Genomic DNA, 22,643 nt, shown 5'->3' on the forward strand with positions numbered 1-22,643 from the left:
TCGCTTCCATGTCCTGGCTATTATAAACAGTGCTGCGATGAACATTGGGGTACACGTGTCTCTTTCCCTTCTGGTTTCCTTGGTGTATATGCCCAGCAGTGGGATTGCTGGATCATAAGGCAGTTCTATTTCCAGTTTTTTAAGGAATCTCCACATTGTTCTCCATAGTGGCTGTACTAGTTTGCATTCCCCCCGACAGTGTAAGAGGGTTCCCTTTTCTCCACACCCTCTCCAGCATTTATTGCTTGTAGACTTTTGGATTGCAGCCATTCTGACTGGTGTGAAATGGTACCTCATAGTGGTTTTGATGTGCATTTCTCTGATAATGAGTGATGTTGAGCATCTTTTCATGTGTTTGTTAGCCATCTGTATGTCTTCTTTGGAGAAATGTCGATTTAGTTCTTTGGCCCATTTTTTGATTGGGTCATTTATTTTTCTGGAATTGAGGTGTAGGAGTTGCTTGTATATTTTTGAGATTAGTTGTTTGTCAGTTGCTTCATTTGCTATTATTTTCTCCCATTCTGAAGGCTGTCTTTTCACCTTGCTGATAGTTTCCTTTGTTGTGCAGAAGCTTTTAAGTTTAATTAGGTCCCATTTGTTTATTTTTGCTTTTATTTCCAATATTCTTGGAGGTGGGTCATAGAGGATCCTGCTGTGATGTATGTCGGAGAGTGTTTTGCCTATGTTCTCCTCCAGGAGTTTTATAGTTTCTGGTCTTACGTTTAGATCTTTAATCCATTTTGAGTTTATTTTTGTGTATGGTATTAGAAAGTGTTCTAGTTTCATTCTTTTACAAGTGGTTGACCAGTTTTCCCAGCACCACTTGTTAAAGAGACTGTCTTTAATCCATTGTATATTCTTGCCTCCTTTGTCAAAGATAAGGTGTCCATATGTGCGTGGATTAATCTCTGGGCTTTCTATTTTGTTTTTTTTTTGTTTGTGTTGTCCCATTTATATATATATTCTTAAAAAAATTTTTTTTCCTTTTTAGGTTATTGCAAGATACTGAATATAGTCTCTTGTGCTATACAGTGGGCCCTTGTTGTTTCTGTTTTTTATATATAGGAGTATATATCTGTTAATCTCAAATTCCCAATTTATCCCTATCTTGGTAATCATAAGTTTGTTTTCTATGTCTATGGGTATATTTCTGTTTTGTAAATAAGTTCATTTGTATCATTTTTTTAGATTCCACATGTAAGTGATATCATATGATATTTGTCTTTCTCTGACTTACTTCACTTCGTATGATAATCTGTAGGTCCATCCATGTTGCTGCAAATGAAACACTTTTCTTCCTTTTTATGGCTGAGTAATATTCCACTGTATATATAAACTGTGTCTTTATCCTTTTGTTTGATGATGGGAACTTGAGTTGCTTCCATGTCTTGGTTATTGTAAATAGTGCTGATATGAACATTGAGGAAGAATATATGTATATATTTTAAGCTAATATATTAGGAAAGATAAAAATGTATTTCCTGGATTCTTATAGTTGAATTCAGGATAAATAAATCTTCACTTTCTTCTTCCTGCATAGTATGCAATAGGCATGAAAAGCTATTCAAATCCATGTTTGTTGATTTTTGATAAGATTTCAAGGTGAGATAAACTCATAATTTGATAAGACCATTAATTAACCCTTGAGGGTGGGTCATCTCAAAGACAGTGGAAAACATAGCCTATAAAAGATGAGAACTAGAATATAGTCAGGAGATTGGAGTGTCCCCCTTGGTTACTGATGGTCTGTTTCTAAATTAGTTATAGAATTTGATTCTGTGCTAGGTGTCATTCAAAACCTTTGATTGTATGTACATCCTTCTACTTGGACCAACCAAGGACTTTTTAAGCTACAGTAGATAATATAAATACAAATATTCAAGGAGTATCACAACTATATAAATGATATAACAATAGTTACTATCATAGTGCCTAGCACCGGGTGGCGCTCGTGGTAAAGAGTCAGCCTACCAGTGAAGGAGCACGAGATGTGGGTTCAATCCCTAGGTCAGGAAGATTCCCCTGGAGTAGGAAATGGCAACCCACTCCAGTATTCTTGCCTGGGAAATCCTATGGATAGAGGAGCGTGGCGGGCTACAGTCCATGGGGCTGCAAAGAGTCAGACACGACTGAGCACACACTACGCTACTAAGTGCCAGGTACTATTCTGAGATGACAGCTGAATCAGATTTTGCCGGCACCTGTCAACAAAGTTCAACAACTTCATCTTACAAATAGGGAAACTGAGGAAGAGAGAAAGTTAAGTAACTCTTGCTCATGTTGTTAGTGGCAGCACTGGAAAGCAAACTCAGATGGTTTGGTTCCAGAGCTCTCACTCAGAAGCACAAAACATTACTATTTTGCCTGTTAAGCTAAGTTATTAAATTATGTGGAGAAAGAGTTAAGTATATATATTTTTTGAATCAGTGAAGAGGGTGCTATAAGATTCAAGCTTGGAGAAGGCTTTCAATTGGGAGGGAGGAGATCCAAAAAAATGATGTTGAGTAAATTTGCCAAGGGACAAAAGGGTAGGAATTATTAAATTTGATTATGAATCTCCCTTTCAAGGGAACTAACTGTTTGATAACTCCTTGTGCTTAGATAGTTATTTCTGGACTATTCAGTTTTCAAGCTCAGAACATTAAGCTGATCTAAAGAGTCAGTGTACTACAGGTGGAAGAAATTTGGAATGTCAGGATGCTTGGTTTTTGGTAACATTCTGCCATTGAGGACCTCAGGAAAATTATTTTACCTAAGGATTCTCTTAACTCTAGGATTGAAATTTGAAAAATTTAAAACTTGAACATTAAAACAATTTAGTTATTTATTTTGGTTGGCCTGGGTCTTCGTTGCTACATGGGCTTTTCTCTAGTTGCAACAAGCAAGGGCTACTCTCTCGTTGTGGTGCACAGGCTTCTCATTGCCGTGGGGTCTCTAGTTTCAGAGCACAGGCTCTCGGGTGCATGGGCTTCAGTAGTTGTGGCTCCGGGGTTCTAGAGCACAGGCTCAATAGTTGCCAACGCATGGACTTAGTTGCTCTGCTATCATGTGGGACCTACCCGGATTAGGGAACGAACCTGTGTCTCCTGCATTGGCAGGTGGATTCTTTACTACTGAACCACCAAGGAAGCTCAAAACCATGAACATTTTTTCATATATTTTTCACATAAATTAAAATTGGATTTGGTGTGAAACCCATCAAAGGGAACAAAGTGTATTTCATCCTTTAATTTTTCTACTATTGCTGCTTTGTGCCCCCCTCATCAAAACTTTGCTAATCACTCTGGCTTACCTCCTCTCTATTTTGACCACTATTGTTTTGGTTTATTATAGTTTCTTGGCTAGATGACCTCAATAATTATTTAGCTTCCTGGTCAAATTTCTCAGGTCATGGTTTAATAAACATTGAGTGTACTGAGTGTCTGCCTGATGCCAGGTGCATTGCTTGGACATGAGAAAACAAATGAGTCCTCGGCTTGGAGGAGTACACCAGTTCTGTGAGACCTCAAAGAAGGAGCCAGGAACAATTTTACTGGGGAAGTAAATGATTATGTTGGGTATTGAAAGGTGAGTAGGAATTTTCTGTGAGAGCAAGGACATTCTAGGCAGAGGAAGTAGTAGTTGCAGTGGCATGGAAGCTTGAAGAATCAATTTTATTTAGTAGGAGATTGAAATGGGAAGACAAATGAGAAAAGGCCTCATGGTTATAGACTGGGTAAAGCTGATGTCTGATGCCATTAAAGATGATAGGGAATATCAGAAGAAGAACTCAGCAATAGTGAGCTATGTTTTATGTATGTGAGGTTTGAATTATTCATGCAGTTGTTGGAAAATAGATGGGCTGTCTATGAAGTTTTGAGAGTTCTCAAATCAGCATATTTATTATTTATTATTATTTATTTATTTATATATATATTTATTTATTATATTTTTATATATTTATATTTATATTATATATTATAATATATATTTATATATTATATATTTATATTTATTATAAAATTATATAAATATTATATATATTTATTTATTTATATAAATATAATAAATATATATATAAATAAATATATAAATATATATAATATTCATATAATTTTATAATATATAAAATATAATAAATATAAATATATATTTATAAATATATAAATATTTATATATAAATAATATAATATATATTATATATAAATATTTATATATATATAAATATATATATTTATATATATTATATAAATTTATAAAATTATAAAAATATTATATATTTATATTTATTATATTTTATATAATATATATTATATTATATAAAAATTTATTTATTATATATTTATTATTCTTACATTGTGTGTATGTTGGGATGAAGAAAAGTGAAAGTGAAAGTCACTCAGTCATGTCCAACTCTTGCGACCCCATAGACTGTACAATTCATGAAATTCTCCAGGCCAGAATACTGAAGTGGGTAGCCTTTCCCTTCTCCAGGGGATCTTCCCAACCTAGGGATTAAAGCCAGGTCTCCTGCATTGCAGGATGGATTCTTTACCAGCTGAGCCACAAGAGAAGCCCAAGAATACTGGAGTGGGTAGCCTATTCCTCCTCCTGGAATCTTCCTGACCCAGAAATCGAACTGGGGTCTCCTGCATTGCAGGTGGATTCTTTACCAACTGAGCTCTCAGGGAAGCTGTGTTGTATTTTGGGGTAGGGTATGTGTATCAGAATCACTTGAGGGGATTAAAAAGTACATCTCTTTTTTGAGATACTTAAAAATTCCATACCTCTGTGGCCACAACTATTAGAGAAGCCAGAAGATCGGAAGAGCAGTACATTCAGATATCAGAGTAAGTGAACAAAGAGAGGAAGAGGAAAGGGCAGCAGCTGTATTAAACGAGTCTAAAGAAATGAATCATCAGAAAGATCGAAAGTGAACCAGAAGAGTGCCCTGAGAGCTAAAGAACTTTTCGAGGAAGTCAATAGTGTCAAATGCTCTTCCAATTAATCCAAAAATAGTTGCCTGAACATTTTTTTTTTACATTTCATTCTATGTGCATATGTCACCAGTAAGTTAAAATTCTGTGTCCTGGTGTTTAAAATTTTCATCTTTAAATTTGTACCTCCTACAACCCATGCTCTACCAGCTCACTTGTGGGTATAGTGGAATGAAAGACAATCAGTGTCTGGCTTTGAATCCCAGCTTCTCCAGTTATTGATGGATGACCTTGCCAAGTTCTACTTCACCAGGGTTCAGTTTTTGCATTTTGGGATTCAGTTCAGTTCAGTCGCTCAGTTGTGTCCAACTGTTTGCGACCCCATGAATTGCAGCATGCCAGGTCTCCCTGTCCGTCACCAACTCCTGGAGTTCACTCAGACTCACGTCCATCGAGTCCGTGATGCCATCCAGCCATCTCATCCTCTGTCGTCTCCTTCTCCTCCTGCCCCCAATCCCTCCCAGCATCAGAGTCTTTTCCAATGAGTCAACTCTTCGCATGAGGTGGCCAAAGTACTGGAGTTTCAGCTTTAGCATCATTCCTTCCAAAGAAATCCCAGGACTGATCTCCTTTAGGATGGACTGGTTGGATCTCCTTGCAGTCCAAGGGACTCTCAAGAGTCTTTTCCAACACCACAGTTCAAAAGCATCAATTCTTCGGTGCTCAGCCTTCTTCACAGTCCAACTCTCACATCCATACATGACCACAGGAAAAACCATAGCCTTGACTAGACGGACCTTTGTTGGCAAAGTAATGTCTCTGCTTTTGAATATGCTATCTAGGTTGGTCATAACTTTCCTTCCAAGGAGTAAGCGTCTTTTAATTTCATGGCTGCAGTCACCATTTGCAGTGATTTTGGAGCCCCCCAAAATAAAGTCTGACACTGTTTCCACTGTTTCCCCATCTATTTTGGGATTAGGATAGCTATCAGTCTCATAGGGCTGCTGTGAAGGTTACATGAGTTAATGCAATTAATGTGCCTGAGTCAATTATTTCTATGTGTCAAAACTAAAAACATTGGTAGAATGATATTGTCCTAAATACAATTAGCATGTACCAAAACACTTCACTAGCAACATAGTATCCTTAATATCTCCATCATTTAAGGCCGGGAAGAAAATAAAAGCACTATTCTGGACTAACATTGTGATTTTCCCTCTCAGAAATCACAGATAGCTACAACCAAGATGAATGATACTGGTCTTCCTAAGCCTAAATGGCTACTCCAAAAGAAACAAAAAGGAGTTCTTGTTTTTTTGTTACCCTAGGGCAGAAACTGCCTGAGACTTTGTGAACCACTGATTTAACCTGATCTTTCAATATGAACCTTTGTCTCAGGTCAAGTATGCTGGCTCTTCTGAATCACAGGACCTTTCTACTCATTCTCATGTTTCTCTACATGATGTTACTCTTACATAAAATGGCTTTGCAGTAGGCTATCAACCTACGTCCCAGCCTGAGCTGTAGTTTTCATCCTTGGCTTCACATTAGAATTGTCTGGAGAGTTCAAACCAAACCTATGGCTGAATCACGCCCAAGACTAATTAAATCAGAATCTCTGGAGGTGGAACCGAAGCGTCAGTCTTTTTAAAAATTCCCCAGGTGATTCCACTGAGCAGCCAAGTTTAAGATCATTGTCCTAAACTAGTTAACAGAGATCTTCTTTGATTCAAGTAGTCTAAATGCTTAATCATTCTCCCATTAGCACTTAAAATCCATGTGAATCAGCAACTTGCTGATGTATTACTTATGGGGAAAAAAGATCAGTCATTTTTATTTCACTGTGGGCATAATATCTCTCTTACCAGTATAGGCAGTGCTATGCACCTCTGAGGTCTTCTACATAACGTCTGCTGGCTGACAACTGCATCAGTTAGTACCAAACAGTCAAACATAAAATTCTTGTGGAGTATGCACCAATGAACTTGGACTGATGCCACACCAAAAGGTTCACAACGGGACCTCAGAAGATGAAATGTCACCACAACGTGTGTCTAACTCAGTGACATGCCCTAGTGTTACATTAAACAAATTCCTTTTGTTGCTTCTTTCATAGAAACCCATGAAGATTCTGAGGTTAGTTGGTTTGACTCTCTGTTGAGGAGTGGGAGATGTTTTAACTTCTTTACATTTAAAAATTTTTTGTGTGTAACAGACACCCGTAGAAAAATACAAATTTTAAGAATAGAGCTTGACAAATCATTCAAAGTAAACACACTTGTGTAGCCAACACCCTAGTCGATAAATAGAATATCACCAGCAACCTAGAAGCCCCCTTACTCTTCCCTCCAATTACCTTCTTCCTCCCCTGCAACAGTAGGGCATTTAACTTTGGCTTTTCCTTTATAGTGGCCAGATCCCCTCAAACTTCTTTTTCAATGAGGTGTGTTTTGCTTGCCCATTAGGAGAACCCTTTTACAATCTGACCAAAGCCAGCAGCTTTTTTTCTATGATTATTTTCCCCATCTGTTTAGAATTCACATCCACATTGTATTGTTGCCTCATCTAATCAAGCGAGAGAATGTCTCAGGAGTATGTGCTCCATAAACTACTTAATTTTCTGAAATACTCACTGCCAGGGGCTTAATGAGAAACCACCAAATCTTCTTTGGCTGTAAGTTTCTCTCAGGACCCTTGTTTTTCAAAAGAGCCGTGCCGTGCACATGAACTGCTGTGAGTTAACATTTTTTTTTTCCTTTAATTTTTCCTTAGGTCAGAGTTCCCATCATATTTCTAGTTTTAGTGATATACTTTATTATTTTTCTTCAATTTATGCATTAAGCAACGTAACATATTGTAGTGCATATGCTTGTTATAAGTAGAAAAGTTAATAATTGGAGGATAGATCCAGTTTACATGTTAATGCGGAGCAAACATGTCTTGCTGCTGTTTCAGGATTTATATCATGAATCTCTGTGGACTCTTACTGGGGACAACCTGTTATAAAAATGGATCTTCTTGTTGTTGAGTTGCTAAGTTATATCCAACTCTTTTATGACCCCTTGGACTGTAGCCTGCTAGGCTTCTCTGTCCTGGGCAAGAATACTGGAGTGGGTTGCTATATCCTTCTTCAGGGGATCTTCCCTAACCTGAGATTGAACGTGCATCTCCAGCATGGGAAGTGGATTCTATACCACTGCATCACATCGGAAGCCCATAAAATGGGTATGCTGCTGCTGCTGCTGCTAAGTTGCTTCAGTCGTGTCCGACTCTGTGCAACCCCATGGACTGCAGCCCACCAGGCTTCTCCATCCATGGGATTCTCCAGGCAAGAACACTGGAGTGGGTTGCCATTTCCTTCTCCAATGCATGAAAAATGCATGAAAAATGGGTATAGACTGCCTTAATAGTAGGACTCAGCTTTGTTTTTAATCTTTGTCATTCTAGTAGGATACTATGGATGCTTAGTCCTTTTTTTTTTTTTTTTTAAAGACTTCTAAAAGTTTTTGATACTGTCAAAGCAACTGGTCTTGAGAAAAATTACTGGAATAATTCTCAAGTGTATTTGGAGACTAATTTAGGCAAGAAATAAATATAGATTCCATATATTTATGAGAATTTTGAAACTGTATAATGTAATTTAAAAAGACTCTATACTTATTTCAAGAGCTACATGTAAGCACATTATGGAATATTGATTGTCTACTTTCTGGGTGGACTGTTCTGAGCACTCTTATGTAAAATGTATTTAACACAGTGTTTCTATCTCAATGATAGAATATGGGACCTGGGGAAATGCACAGCTTTCCTGTATCCAAGATCAATCTTTTGTTATCTTGAGAGCTTACTGTGGTTTTTGAGAAGTGCAGGACTGTTGCTTGTGTAAATGTACTTCATAGTCACTTAGGAACGGTCCTGAAAAGAACACTGGGTGCGTCTGGGTTGTTGCTGAAGGGGTAGTGTCATGTTTTCCATTTTCTCACCCAGCTGCCTTCTAATCCAGACAAGTGGAACTGCACAGATAACTCTTGCCAACAGAAAGGTCAGGACAATAGCATCTCCAAACTAGATGTTGAGCTGCCACCATGTATAATAAAGTGCCAGTTGTTGGGTTTCTCTAGGATGTAAATCCAGGAAAGTGATGTTTATGGGATTGTGGAGTATAGCTGTTGTTTGTGTGAGTGTTATGAAGTCAGTGTTGGATGCGAAGCCAGAAATTTCTTGAAACAGAAGCAGTGGCTGTCACAATGGTTCTCTATTCTCTGTCGCACTCTTCTCTACCAGCACCTTTTAGTGGATCTTTCTGTGCTGATGGAAATGTTCTATAATGTGCCATCCATTACAGTAGCGACCAGCCACAGGTGACTGTTGAACATTTGAAATGTGGCCAGTGGGATTGAAGAAATTCATTATTAATTTTATTTAACTATAATTAGTTTATATTTAAATGGTTGTATGTGGTTTGCAGCTACTGTATTGTACAGCACCATTTAGGTTATGGGTTTGTGTAAACCAAAAGATAACATTTAAAATGTAAAAGAATGGACCATATTGATCTGTGTATTTACTTTGGAGTGGGAAGATTGTTTTGTGTTCACTTCAGTTCAGTTCAGTCGCTCAGTCGTGTCCAACTCTTTGCGACCCCATGAATCACAGCATGCCAGGCCTCCCTGTCCATCACCAATTCCCGGAGTTCACTCAGACTCATGTCCATAAGGTCAGTGATGCCATCCAGCCATCTCACCTCTATTGTCCCCTTCTCCTCTTGCCTCCAATCCCTCCCAGCATCAGAGTCTTTTCCAATGAGTCAACTCTTCGCATGAGGTGGCCAATGTACTGGAGTTTCAGCTTTAGCATAATTCCTTCCAAAGAAATCCCAGGGCTGATCTCCTTCAGAATGGACTTGTTGGATCTCCTTACAGTCCAAGGAACTCTCAAGAGTCTTCTCCAACACCACAGTTCAAAAGCATCAATTCTTTGGCACTCAGCCTTCTTCACAGTCCAACTCTCACATCCATACCTGACCACTGGAAAAACCATAGCCTTGACTAGACGGACCTTTGTTGGCAAAGTAACGTCTCTGCTTTTGAATACGCTATCTAGGTTGGTCATAACTTTCCTTCCAAAGAGTAAGCGTCTTTTAATTTCATGGCTGCAGTTACCATCTGCAGTGACTTTGGAGACCCAAAAAATAAAGTCTGACACTGTTTCCACTGTTTCCCCATCTATTTCCCATGAAGTGATGGAACCGGATGCCATGATCTTCATTTTCTGAGCTTTAAGCCAACTTTTTCAGTCTCCACTTTCACTTTCATCAAGAGGCTTTTTAGTTCCTCTTCACTTTCTGCCTTAAGGGTGGTGTCATCTGCATATCTGAGGTTATTGATATTTCTCCCAGCAATCTTGATTCCAGCTTGTGTTTCTTCCAGTCCAGCGTTTCTCATGATGTACTCTGCATATAAGTTAAATAAGCAGGGTGAGAATATACAGCCTTAATGTACTCCTTTTCCTATTTGGAACCAGTATGTTGTTCCATATCCAGTTCTAACTGTTACTTCCTGACCTGCATACAGATTTCTCAAGAGGCAGGTCAGGTGGTCTGATATTCCATCTCTTTCAGAATTTTCCACAGTTTATTATGATCCACACAGTCAAAGGCTTTGGCGTAGTCAATAAAGCAGAAATCGATGTTTTTCTGGAACTCTCTTGCTTTTTCCATGATCCAGTGGATGTTGGCAATTTGATCTCTGGTTCCTCTGCCTTTTCTAAAACCAGCTTGAACATCAGGAAGTTCACGGTTCATGTATTGCTGAAGCCTGGCTTGGAGAATTTTGAGCATTACTTTACTAGCGTGTGAGATGAGTGCAATTGTGCGGTAGTTTGAGCATTCTTTGGCGTTGCCTTTCTTTGGGATTAGCACATCAAAATATTAATAGTTCAGTCTAACTTATGGTTCACTTTAAGAGATAAAATTCTTCCTAAACAACATAATGTTGTGGGGCTTAAAATAACAGATATGTATTGTCTCTTAGTTCTGGAAGCTAGAAGTTCAAAATCAAGGTGTCAGCAGGGTTAGTTCTTTGTGGGGGTTCTGAGGGAGAATCTAGCCTCTGTCTCCTAGCTTCTGGAAGTTGCTGATAGTGCTAGGCTTTCCTTGGCTTAAACAACACAATATTTTAAAATCTTTGTAGTGTGGGCATTTCTTAAAGATGAATGTCTGTTGACATGAGAATAAGGAGGTGATGAATGGGCATTTCTGTTTTTATAGGCATGGCTGTGTTTAGCACACAACAGACAAGAAAGCTGGCACCTAACTGTTAAATATAGATTGTAACATAACTTTTTTCTTGGAAAGTTTGTGTTTTGAATTCATAGGTCCCTTTGAGTCACATTCTCATAGCATTTTGATTAATAGCAAAATATTTGGCTTTTCTTAGTTCTTAAAAATTTTAATAACCTCTTCTTGTTTGACAGTTGGACATGGCCTTTACCAAGTGTCAATCTATCCCATCTTTACCAAAATAATTCCACCATCATTTGAAGTAAGAAATTATGTTGGTTTTAGGCTACTTCTAGCTTCCTCACCAGGTTTTTAGTTTTCCATATGTGTGTATTATTTGAGAAGAACAATTGAATGTAGCAGCTAGAGAACTGGTCTTTTTGCTTTTGAAGCTTTACTTTGCATTTGTTCAGTGAAGATACTGGATTTTAGGTTTGTACAAGTTAAAAAGAACAATTCGAGACCCACTCTGATTCTGTGCCAACAGTTAGTAATTACCACACCCTCTTTCAGGCTTTCTTCATTGAGAGAAAAAAGGTAGAAAAGCACTAGAAGTCAAAGACAAGATCTGGCTACAGAGGAGGGAAAAACTGAGAGGGTGCTGGAAATGCACTGTGCAGCACTTAGGTCAAGTTCAGGTCAAAGAAACTTGTTTTGGCCAAATGGTAGATATCCAGTAGGTATTTATAGAGGTATCTCTCTGTGGAGGCAGCTGATGAAATTCCTGGTGTTTGAAGTGAGACATTCCTGGCTTAGAATCCTGGTTATGCCACTCTTCATTATGTGACCTCACACAGAATCCCCAAGGCCTTTGAGCCCTAGTTTCTCCATCTGCAAAACAAGGGTAAACGTGCCCACTTTGCTGGGTTAGTAGGATAATGTTTGCAATGTACTTGGGACTTGATTGGCACTTATTAAATGATATTTATTATTAGTCCTGCCTAACCTAGGGCTGTCTTTTTATAAAAGCACTACCTTTATTATTCTCTTGTTTTTCTTTTTAGTTTTACCTTAATGGAATTTGGTGTTTTCAGAACAAGTGTGGGCAAACAATATTCCTTTAATATTTAGTGTTTTGGAAACATGTGTTTCAGGAATTTCCAGTAGATCTTGCTATTTTCTTTCAAGTCATCAGTTGCATCTTCTGAAGAACAGGCCTGTAGCAAAACTATAATTCATTAACTTCCAGAAAAACCTCTTCCTGGGAACTCTGTTAAAGAATAAAAAGAAACATTAGTTTTCTAGGACTTTCTTTATAAGGGAGATTAAAATGTCCTTATAAACTCCTTGAAGGCAGGGAGGTGATAACACATCTTGGATGTCGCTTTGTGCCCTGAATCCAGCAGCCATGAAAATGGTTGTTAAAGCCATGTAACAACCTTTGTAAATGCTTGTTAATTTGGATCAGACTGACATGTTCATGTAATCTTTTTGCTGTAATTGAACTATCATGTTGAGATTATGGAAATCAACATGGTGACAAATAGCCTTTTATTTTTTACATTTCATTGCATGTGTCATATAATTTTGCCAAAAACATAAAATTATGCACGATCTTCCTTGGTGAATATTCTTTTTTATAGTCTCAATAACTTGTATGTGAAATGTAATCTGGTATTACAAATATGAAATGAAAGATGAATACTAATACATATTTGGGTTGGCCAGAAAGTTTTTTCTAGTTTTTCCATTATATAGAAAAACCCAATGAACTTCCTGGCCAACTCAATAGTATTAAATAAATTCTACAAATGAGTTTCCTTTTCCTCCTCTAATTTAGGTGTATAATGATAAGGGCATTGATACTGGTAATTCTGTTTCAGTGGTTCTAGTAAAGTACTCATGCTGCCAAACTGTGGCTGATGATTTTGTAATGATGTCTTGTTGAGCCAGAGTTAGTAAACTGCCACTTCTGTGGCAGTCAGAACAAGTAATGCTCACTTCAGTACTTATTACTACAAAGTTGTTCAGCTCCTGATTGTAGTATACACATAGCACATGTGTAGGGAAGAAAGCCATTGGCCAGGCCATGGTGGGAAAAATGCCCTGACTTATGATTAAAATAAAAATATAGACAGTATATTTAACCTAAGTGGTGTGTAGGTTAATAAGAGATGTGGTGAAAGACTGTAGGACCACATCTTTATATATTATCCATTTTTTAAAAAAAGTCATTTGTCAGACTCTAGGTTGAAAAATATAATTGCTCCTAATTTATATGAGCAAAGAATATTTCTTTTGAATTGTTAGGTACCCTGAGTTCCTTTTGACCCTCAATACAATGAGATCTTACCACAGGATTTGGATAGCCTTCAAAGTAACAGAAATACTGTATGTCCCGGTTGACTCCTTCTCACTGTGATAGACCATAAACACATAATGGGTGTTTAATGGGTCCAAAGACTTGGAGTCTTTTGAAACAGAAAGGAAAGGGATTTCTAAACACTAGAATCCTCCACTTAAGGCCGCCTGTTTCTAGTCTGTCTTCACTCAAGTAGAACAATAGTAATTGTGACTTATATAGTAAATATGAAGTACTTTCTAGTTGCCAAAAAGTGTAAGATGGTTCTGCCTCCTGAAGCAAATTATTAGTATATATCAATATATAGAACTTATTTTCTGCCTCTTAACCTAATCATAATTGTTATGTTTTATTTTTTTTGTTTGTTTTTAATTAATTTATTTTAACTGGAGGCTAATTACTTTACAATATTGTGGTGGTTTTTGCCATACATATTTATTTTTTAAAATAATTTCTATCTTACCATCAACTAGTATGTTACTCCCACTGATCCCTCCACCAAATAACAGAATTAAAGAAAATCTAACCGTGTTTAGAAACAAGAAAGTTAGAGAGAATTTCAGTCCTTTTTTTTTTTTTAACCTGTTTGTCTTCTCTAGACTCATATTTGAATTCCAAATGATAGATTTTAGAGGTTGAATGGAACTTAAAGATCATCTAGTCCCCTCACCTGAGTTTTGTAATGGCCTAAAGAGATTCCCTGGTGGTTCAGATGATGAAGAATCTGCTTGCAATGGAGGAGACTCAAGTTTGATCCTTGGGTTGGGAAGATCCCCTGAGAAGGAAATGGCAGCCCACTCCAGTGTTCTTGCCTGGAGAATCCCAGGGACGGCGGAGCCTGGTGGGTTGCCATCTATGGGGTTGTACAGAGTCAGACACGACTTAAGCGACTTAGCAGCAGCAGCAGCAGCAACATTTTCATTTTCAAAGAGATCATATGAATTTCAGAAAATCATACAGCTAGCTAGTGGCAGACCAGGAATTATAGATTCTGGACCACTAGAGAATCTTTTCATACCTGTTTGTATTGACCTAAGTGTCACCCTGTTCTGTAAGTGACTGTCTAGTGTTTATGCATTTGCAGCCCCCTTTTCAGCAGAGTCCTTCCTTGAACAAGTAAATTGTGTAATTCCGCAATTTTACACATGTGGAAACTGACACTTTAAGAAGTTGTGATTTGTCCAAGGGTCACATAGCTTTTTAGTAGCATAACCAGGACAGGAATCTTGATGTCCTGACTTAGTGCACAGCTCTTTCTCTTGGGCGGCCATCCATCCAGATCCCATTCAGAGTTTACCCTATATTTGCATATGAAAGTGAAAGTGAAACCTCAGTTGTGTCTGACTCTTTGAGACCCCATGGACTATGCAGTCCGTGGAATTCTCCAGGCCAGAATACTAGAGTGGGTAGCCATTCCCTTTTCCAGGGGATCTTTCCAACGCAGGGATCAAACCCATGTCTCCCACATTGCAGGTGGATTCTTTACCAGCTGAGCTACCAGGGAAGCCCATATATGCATATAAGTAACATCTATCTATAACCAAGAGGGGTCTTACTGATAATTTCAGCCTTGGAAATCAAACCCTTCAGCTTAAGAAAAGAATCAGTATAAGAAGATCATATGTTCAGGAGTTGATTTTTATCTTTGCTGCAGGTAACAATAATATACTGGGAAAGCCTGCATATAGTGTCATATATGCTTGGTAGGCTGCAGTCCATGGGGTCGCTAAGAGTCGGACACGACTAAGTGACTTCACTTTCACTTTTCGCTTTCATGAATTGGAGGAGGAAATGGCAACCCACTCCTCTGTTCTTGCCTGGAGAATCCCAGGGACGGCGAGGCCCAGTGGGCTGCCGTCTATGGGGTCGCACAGAGTCAGACATGACTGAAGCGACTTAGCAGCAGCAGCAGCAGCCCTGTTATATAACCCTAGGTGTTCTTCTCAGATCTGCAGTCTTTAAGCTGAATACTCTATTTACAGGATTGTTGACAGATGTCCTTGGGCAAAGGTTATAAATGGAAAATTCTGTTATTGTTCAAAGTCCTAAGTCAGTGCCCCAGTAGAGAAATAAAATTAGAAGGAAGTATCTTTAAGAGACTATCATTATTTTTCTCTCTTTTAAAACCAATCGAACTTAATTTGGAGAATTTAAAAAATATTGAAAAATATAATGAAGAAAATGAAAATCACTAATAACTTTCCAACCCACTGATAATCATAGTTATCTTGATTTATTTCTTAATGGTCTTTTCTTTAGTTTCTTTTAGTTTGTGTTTATTATGATATATATAATATTCTCATGATATATTTTACAAAATTTTGTATTTTAATTTTAAGGACATTTCTGTCATTTTCTGAATGCAAATACTACTTTTTAATGTGGGCATTTCACAATTTATTTAATCAATCTCCCATTGTTGGCTATATGTTCTTTCTAGCTTTTTTACTGTTTACAAAGCACATCATTGTATTAAACAGGAAAATTTCAGAGTCTAGTCAGAGAGAGTGTCTCATGGGGCAACAGAATTAAGTGGCATGTTGATATGCAGAATTTTTTTTTTTTTTTTTTTTAGTTTTTAAAAATTGCTTCATAACAAGGAAGATCACATTCTTTACTTTGTATACACCTGAACATTCTTATTTGTTATATGTGCTTGTTTTCATTTAGTTGTTAATGATTGAAAGTGAGAAATTGGAAGGATGGTCCAAAGCTGGCTCACCAAGCCTGGGTCTGTTTATCTACTTTAAAGGATTCTTGTGAGGATTAAATGACCTAAAACATAAAAAGTGCATGGACGATGCCTGGTACATGCTATATGCTCAATTAACGTAAGTTGTTATTTGTTTACTATTTGCTATACACTCTGGAAAACAGTGATTCACAGATAGGTGTTTGAGGGAGTGCTATAGGATTCTCTGACCTTGGTCTAGTCTTACTAAGTTGTTTTACTGATTATCTTTATTGGTGACTTCTCGGATGATTGTTTCTTCCACTGTACTTCTATGCTGCTGCTGCTAAGTCGCTTCAGTCATGTCCGACTCTGTGCGACCCCAGAGATGACAGCCCACCAGGCTCCCCTGTCCCTGGGATTCTCCAGGCAAGAACACTGGAGTGGGTTGCCATTTCCTTCTCCAATGCATGAAAGTGAAAAGGGAAAGTGAAGTCACTCAGTTGTGTCCAACTCTTAGCGACCCCATGGACTGCAGCCTACCAGGCTCCTCCATCCATGGGATTTTCCAAGCAAGAGTACTGGAGTGGGGTGCTATAGTATTGTGTTATTTTATATACTTGTCCTTTTATTTTCTCTTATATGTCTTCTTTTCTTATTTCTTATGGAAAGATTTTTAAGCGTATCAATGAAATGGAAGACAAATTCAAATGAGTGACAAAGATGATGAAGGATCTAGAAGCCATTTCTTTTGGGACACTGCGTTTAGTCTAGAAATAATACATACTGAAGGATTATACCATGACAGTTAGATTAGGCTTTTGTATAACTCTAGAATGTATAATTTGGACTTATAGGTAAGAGTTACAAAGTGATTTAACATAAGGAAGGACTTGTAAACAATTAAAGGAATTCAACAAGAAATAAAAAATTATTTCTTATCACAAGAGACATTCTCAGAAATGTTAGGAAGGAGTTTGAAGACCTATTAGGGTAAGACATCATCCTAGTTGTCCTGGGGATAGCCAAGATGGCTAAGTTCTTCAAGAAAGAAAACAGTGCTCATCATAAGAAAAAAAATGCTTACTATGAGATGATGGGTATTAACTAAACTTACTGTGGTAATCATTCCATGATACATACATATATCAAATCACTGTGTTGTATACATTAAACTAATGCAATGTTACCTGTCAACTGTATCTCAATAAAATGGGAGAGACAAGGAAAGAAAAATGTAAGATATAGAACATGATAAGGGGAATAGAAAGACTATTTTCATTAGAGATCAGAAGAGTTTACCTTTGTTTCTGGGCTTTCAGGGACATGCTGAGGGCATGACCTTTGAGCTAATTTTTGAAAGAGATAAAAATTGGAACATGAGAGGAGATGGGGCATACGGAACGGTATCAACTTCTCTACCATGAATTTTCTTCTCATGGTGTTTAATGAAGTCAGTACTTTTTTAGTTAAAACAGATTGCATGCTGGTATTCATGTATTGCTTAATCATTATGTGCCTCTCTTACTTTTTTATTTTTTTTAATTTTATTTGTTTATTTATATTTGGCAGTTCTGGGTCTTTGTTGCTGTGTGGGCTTTTCTCCAATTGTGGCAAGTGGGGGCTACTCCCTCGTTGTGGTGCATGGGCTTCTCATTGCAGTGGGTCTCTCTTGTTGTGGAGCACAGGATCAATAGTTGTGGCTCTGAGGCTTAGTTGCTCCATGGCATGTAGGATCCTCCTGGATTAGGGGAAAATATCAGTAAGATTAAGAACACTGAATTAATTGAGCTCACATTCACACAACTTACCCCAAGGTAAAAATCATACCCCATTATGTAATCAGCCAAAAGAAAGGACCAAATAACTGAAGACATGATCAATCTCTCCAATAAGGATATCATGAACATTAAAGCTAATCTTCAATAATTTTGTTGAGCTGTATCTGAGAGCAAGTGAGGTTATTAAACTTTTTGCCCAGCACAAGGAGTCTGGGGTTCTGAAAAAGTTTGAAAATCACTTTTAAAGGGTATGTGGCCACCTGCTATGCCCTTTGGGTGTTCACTGAAGTCACTAAGGTTAAAAGACCTTGGCCAGGATACTTTTTGCAGAGAAATGTTTATTTGGCCCTTTTATAAGCTTCAGACTGTCCTGTCCTCATTTAACAGGGGACTTCAGTTCTGTAACACCACAACAGCTCTCTCAATTTTCCCTTTATGAAAGGAACTAATAAAAGGATGAGGCTGTTAGTGCTTATACTAATTAGAATATTTTCTCTCTTTGAGGTGTGGAACATATTTTTTCTACTAATTTATATATGGAAAGCTTCTGTGTAAAGCTTCTGTGTAGTGTTGCTGGGCCTGCTGGAAATGCTGCCATGTAGTAACACCAAGAAGACAACGTTAGAAAAAACATCACAGCTCTGAATGTTTTTCCTTGACAGTTTTTTTTTAATCCCCCAAATTGAGCCAACATACCTGGTAATGAAACTTAAGTAGGGATGGCAGACCTACTTTAGTGTGCAGCATCTTTTTATTCAAGAGGTCAAGGGAAAGTGGTCAGTGATGGTGCTCCTTGCTCTGCATCAGTGGCCTCACCTATCCTACAGAGATGGCGGTCGTGCTTGGTGTCCTTTGTTTCTAACTCTCGATGAAAAGAGAGAGGACTTAAAATTGACATTGCTTTCTCAGAGAACTAAAGGCAGTACTGGTGAAGTCCTTTTTGGTCATTTAAAAACATTTGTCATCAGGCTTCCCTGGTGGCTCAGTGGTAAAGAATCCGCCTGCCAATGCAGGAGACACGGGTTTGACCCTTGGTCCGGGAAGATCCCACATGATGAGAAGCAGCTAAGCCTGTGTGCCGCAACTAATAAGCCTTCTAGAGCTGGAGAACTGCAACTAACGAGCCCATGTGACACAACTACTGAAGCTTGCGCCCCCTAGAGCCTGTGTTCTGCAACGAGAAGCCACTGCAATGAGAAGCTGTGTACTGGAACGAAGAGTAGCCCCAGCTTACTGAAGCTAGAGGAAACCTCACACACCAATGAAGACCCAACACATCCAAAAATAAATAAATAATAATAAATAAACAATAAATATACATATATAATTTTATTTATTTATATAAATAAATTTATATTTATTATGCACACACACTTTCTGTAACACAAAGGCTTCCTAGATGGCTTATGGGTAAAGAATCCTCCTGCAATGCAGGAGCAGAGAAGGCAATGGCACCCCACTGCAGTACTCTTGCCTGGAAAATCCCATGGACAGAGGAGCCTGGTAGGCTGCAGTCCATGGGGTCGCCAAGAGTCAGACACGACTGAGCGACTTCACTTTCACGCATTGGAGAAGGAAATGGCAACCCACTCCGGTGTTATTGCCTAGAGAATCCCAGGGACGGGGGAGCCTGGTTGGCTTCCATCTATGGAATCGCACAGGGTCAGACACAACTGAAGCGACTTAGCAGCAGCAGCAGCAGCAATGCAGGAGTCGCTGGAGACACTGGTTCAATCTCTGGGTTGGGAAGATCCCCTGGAGGAGGGCCTGGCAACCCACTCCAGTATTCTTGCCTGGAGAACTCCATGGACAGAGAAGCTTGGCAGGCTACAGTCCATAGGATTGCAAAGAGTCTGACATGACTGAAGTGACTGAGCATGCATGTAACACATTTTATAATAACTTTTCAAGACATTTTCTTTCCAAAGACATTATGCTAAGTTGCATCAGTCGTGTCCAACTCTGTGTGACCCCATAGATGGCACCCAACAGATTCCTCTGTCCCTGGGATTCTCCAGGCAAGAGTACTGGAGTGGGTTGCCCAAAGACATTAAATGCATGTAAAATATATGTTGTTGTTGTTTAGATGCTAAGTCATGTCTGATTCTTTTGTGACTCTATGGACTATAGCCCGCCAGGCTCCTTTCTCCTTGGGATTTCCCAGGCAAGAATACTGAAGGGTTGCCATTTCCTTCTCCAGGGGATCTTCCCAACCCAGGGATTCAACTCGTATCTCCTGCGTTGGTAGGCAGCTTCTTTACCACTGAGCTACCTGGGAAGTCCATGCTTCTTATCCAAAGGTCTAAAGCCTAGATGTTTAAAACACAGATTGATTGAACTTGGAGGTGGTAGATGAGGTAATAATTTGCTCCACCAACTTTTATGTAAAAATTCTAAGTTATTAGAAGAAGGGAAAACGTTTCTTTATTCTGATTCATTTCATAGCCAGTTTGTTTATAGAAAAACTTTCTTGAAATTTGAGTAATTAAATTTACAAGGTGTAAAAACATCTATTACTATATTTTTGTGGTTAAATTTTAATATAATTCTTATAGCTTATAGAAGTGTGTTCTTCATTGGATAGAGTCATGGCAATGTTTCTATCTTGTTTTCTACTTTCTTAATTTTGTATTTTTACTTTTGGCTGCGCCAAGAGTCTTGGTGGATCTTAGTTCCTCAACCAGGGATTGAACCTGCACCCTCAGCAGTGAAAGTGCAAGGTCCTCTTAATGACTGGACCACCAGGGAATTCCCCTTATTTTGTACTTTCTACTTCTTAAGTCTCAACACTGAATCTCCTATTAGTTATGTATTAGAAGTAATACATTCTTCAGTAATAGTAATACTCCTTCTATGACATAGAGTATTGGTGTGTTATGACTACTTCAGTAAGAGTAAGCTCATCCTCTTTTTCCCCCTTGGGTCAATGGCCCTTCTTGAGCTTGAACCCCACCTTTGAGGATGTGGGCCTTTGGTGTGTCAGCCATGGCAACAGAGCTGTTCTGTCAGTGAGTAGCCTAACAGCTGACAAGATGGTAACTTACCTTGTCCTTTCTAGACATCTCTTGCAGATCTCAATATTCCAGAGGGAGAAAAGATATTTTTCTAGACAGGATAAGGGTACATATGGTGGAGCAGTGCCTTCTCCAAGCCTCTGAATCTCTCATGCTGGTTCTGAATATATTCAGTAATCTGTTCACTTTAGAAGGGAGAGATTCTAAATTATCATTTTTGTTCTTTTGAAAAAGATAAATTGCTCAAGAAGTTATTGATGAAACCAGTATGGTGCTTTAACATTTATTTTAGCTAAATACATTCTTTACCATTGTTAATTAAGGTTGTGTTGCATTTCATACTACATGGATTTTCCTTCTTATGTCCCATAAATGTGATACCTAAATAACTCCCTGAGAAGCACTCTTACCCTCAACCTTCCCATTCTATTTACTCTTCACCCACTTGCTTTGATAGTGGCCCCCCACTTGCCACAGAGGCCTCATCTCTTCTGCTAAACCCTACCCTTCAGAAGGATCTAAGACTAGGATAACCATATACTTTATCAAGTTTGATAAGGCAGAGTTTTAAATCATTACTGTAGGACAAGAGGTATCAACTGGTACTGTCTAGGAACTTAACTCTTACCCTGTGTGAGAACAATGCACAATAAGTTCTACGCACTTGATAATACTTTACAGTGAGCTCTTTGCATTTTCAGTTCAGTTCAGTTCAGTCACTCAGTCGTGTCCAACTCTTTGCGATCCCATGAATCACAGCACGCCAGGCCTCCATGTCCATCACCAACTCCCGGAGTTCAGTCAGACTCACGTCCATCGAGTCAGTGATGACATCCAGCCATCTCATCCTCTGTCCCCTTCTCCTCCTGCCCCCAATCCCTCCCAGTATCACAGTCTTTTCCAATGAGTCAACTCTTCGCATGAGGTGGCCAAAGTACTGGAGTTTCAGCTTTAGCATCATTCCTTCCAAAGAAATCCCAGGGCTGATCTCCTTCAAAATAGACTGGTTGGATCTCCTTGCAGTCCAAGGGACTCTCAAGAGTCTTCTCCAACACCACAGTTCAAAAGCATTTTAGTAGAGCCCAAATCTTTAAGTTAAAAGAGCATCCTAATGGTGGATTTTCAGATATCAGTTTCTAAGTAAGGAGACTATTAGAGTCAAAGAAACCATAGTCAAAGAATAAGTAGGAAATTGTGTATGTGTTAGTCATTCAGTCATGTCTGACTCTTTGCGACCCCATGGATTGTAGCCCACCAGACTCCTCTGTCCGTGGGATTCTCCAGGTAAGAATACTGGAGTGGGTTGCCATTTCCTTCTCCAGGGTATCTGCCCGACCCAGGGATCGAACCCAGGTGTTCTGCTTTGCAGGTGGATGCTTTACTCTCTGAACTACGAGGAAGCTACTAGGGCAGTAGGAAATTACTCTGCCAACATTCAAGGCTGGCTTTATTGACTTCTTGGTAGTTGTCTCAATCCTTATCCTCAAAATAAGAAAAATAAGTTGGACTGTCATCAATAATAGGATGGATAAATTAATTGTGTATACGGCCTTTTGGGCGGGGGGAAATCCGCAAAACATTAGTCATTTTGTAGTTAAAAATGTTTGCTAATTTAGTAAAACGTATATACTATCTTTAGTGACTGAATCTTCCCTCCAAGATGCCAAGCATAAAAATTA

General features: G+C 38.5%; 1 protein-coding gene and 1 long non-coding RNA gene across 7 annotated transcripts in view; both read left to right on the forward strand.

The window, feature by feature from the left end:
* The window catches only part of SLC25A21 (solute carrier family 25 member 21), a 528,802-nt gene that overhangs the window by 27,818 nt on the left and 478,341 nt on the right, over window positions 1-22,643 (forward strand). The gene's annotated exons all lie outside the window — the stretch shown is intronic.
* Window positions 4,352-22,643, forward strand: part of LOC147349228 (uncharacterized) — a 45,764-nt gene continuing 27,472 nt past the window's right edge. For both annotated transcript variants that reach the window (XR_015149719.1, XR_015149720.1), the window contains exons 1-2: window positions 4,352-7,649; window positions 16,169-16,329. This is a non-coding gene — a long non-coding RNA (uncharacterized LOC147349228). The remainder of the gene's footprint in view (window positions 7,650-16,168; window positions 16,330-22,643) is intronic.

This window comes from Bos grunniens, chromosome 21, assembly GCF_055505025.1.
Source record: "Bos grunniens cultivar Pamir isolate PY7600 chromosome 21, Bosgru_T2T1.0, whole genome shotgun sequence".
Classification (NCBI taxonomy): Eukaryota; Metazoa; Chordata; class Mammalia; order Artiodactyla; family Bovidae; genus Bos; species Bos grunniens.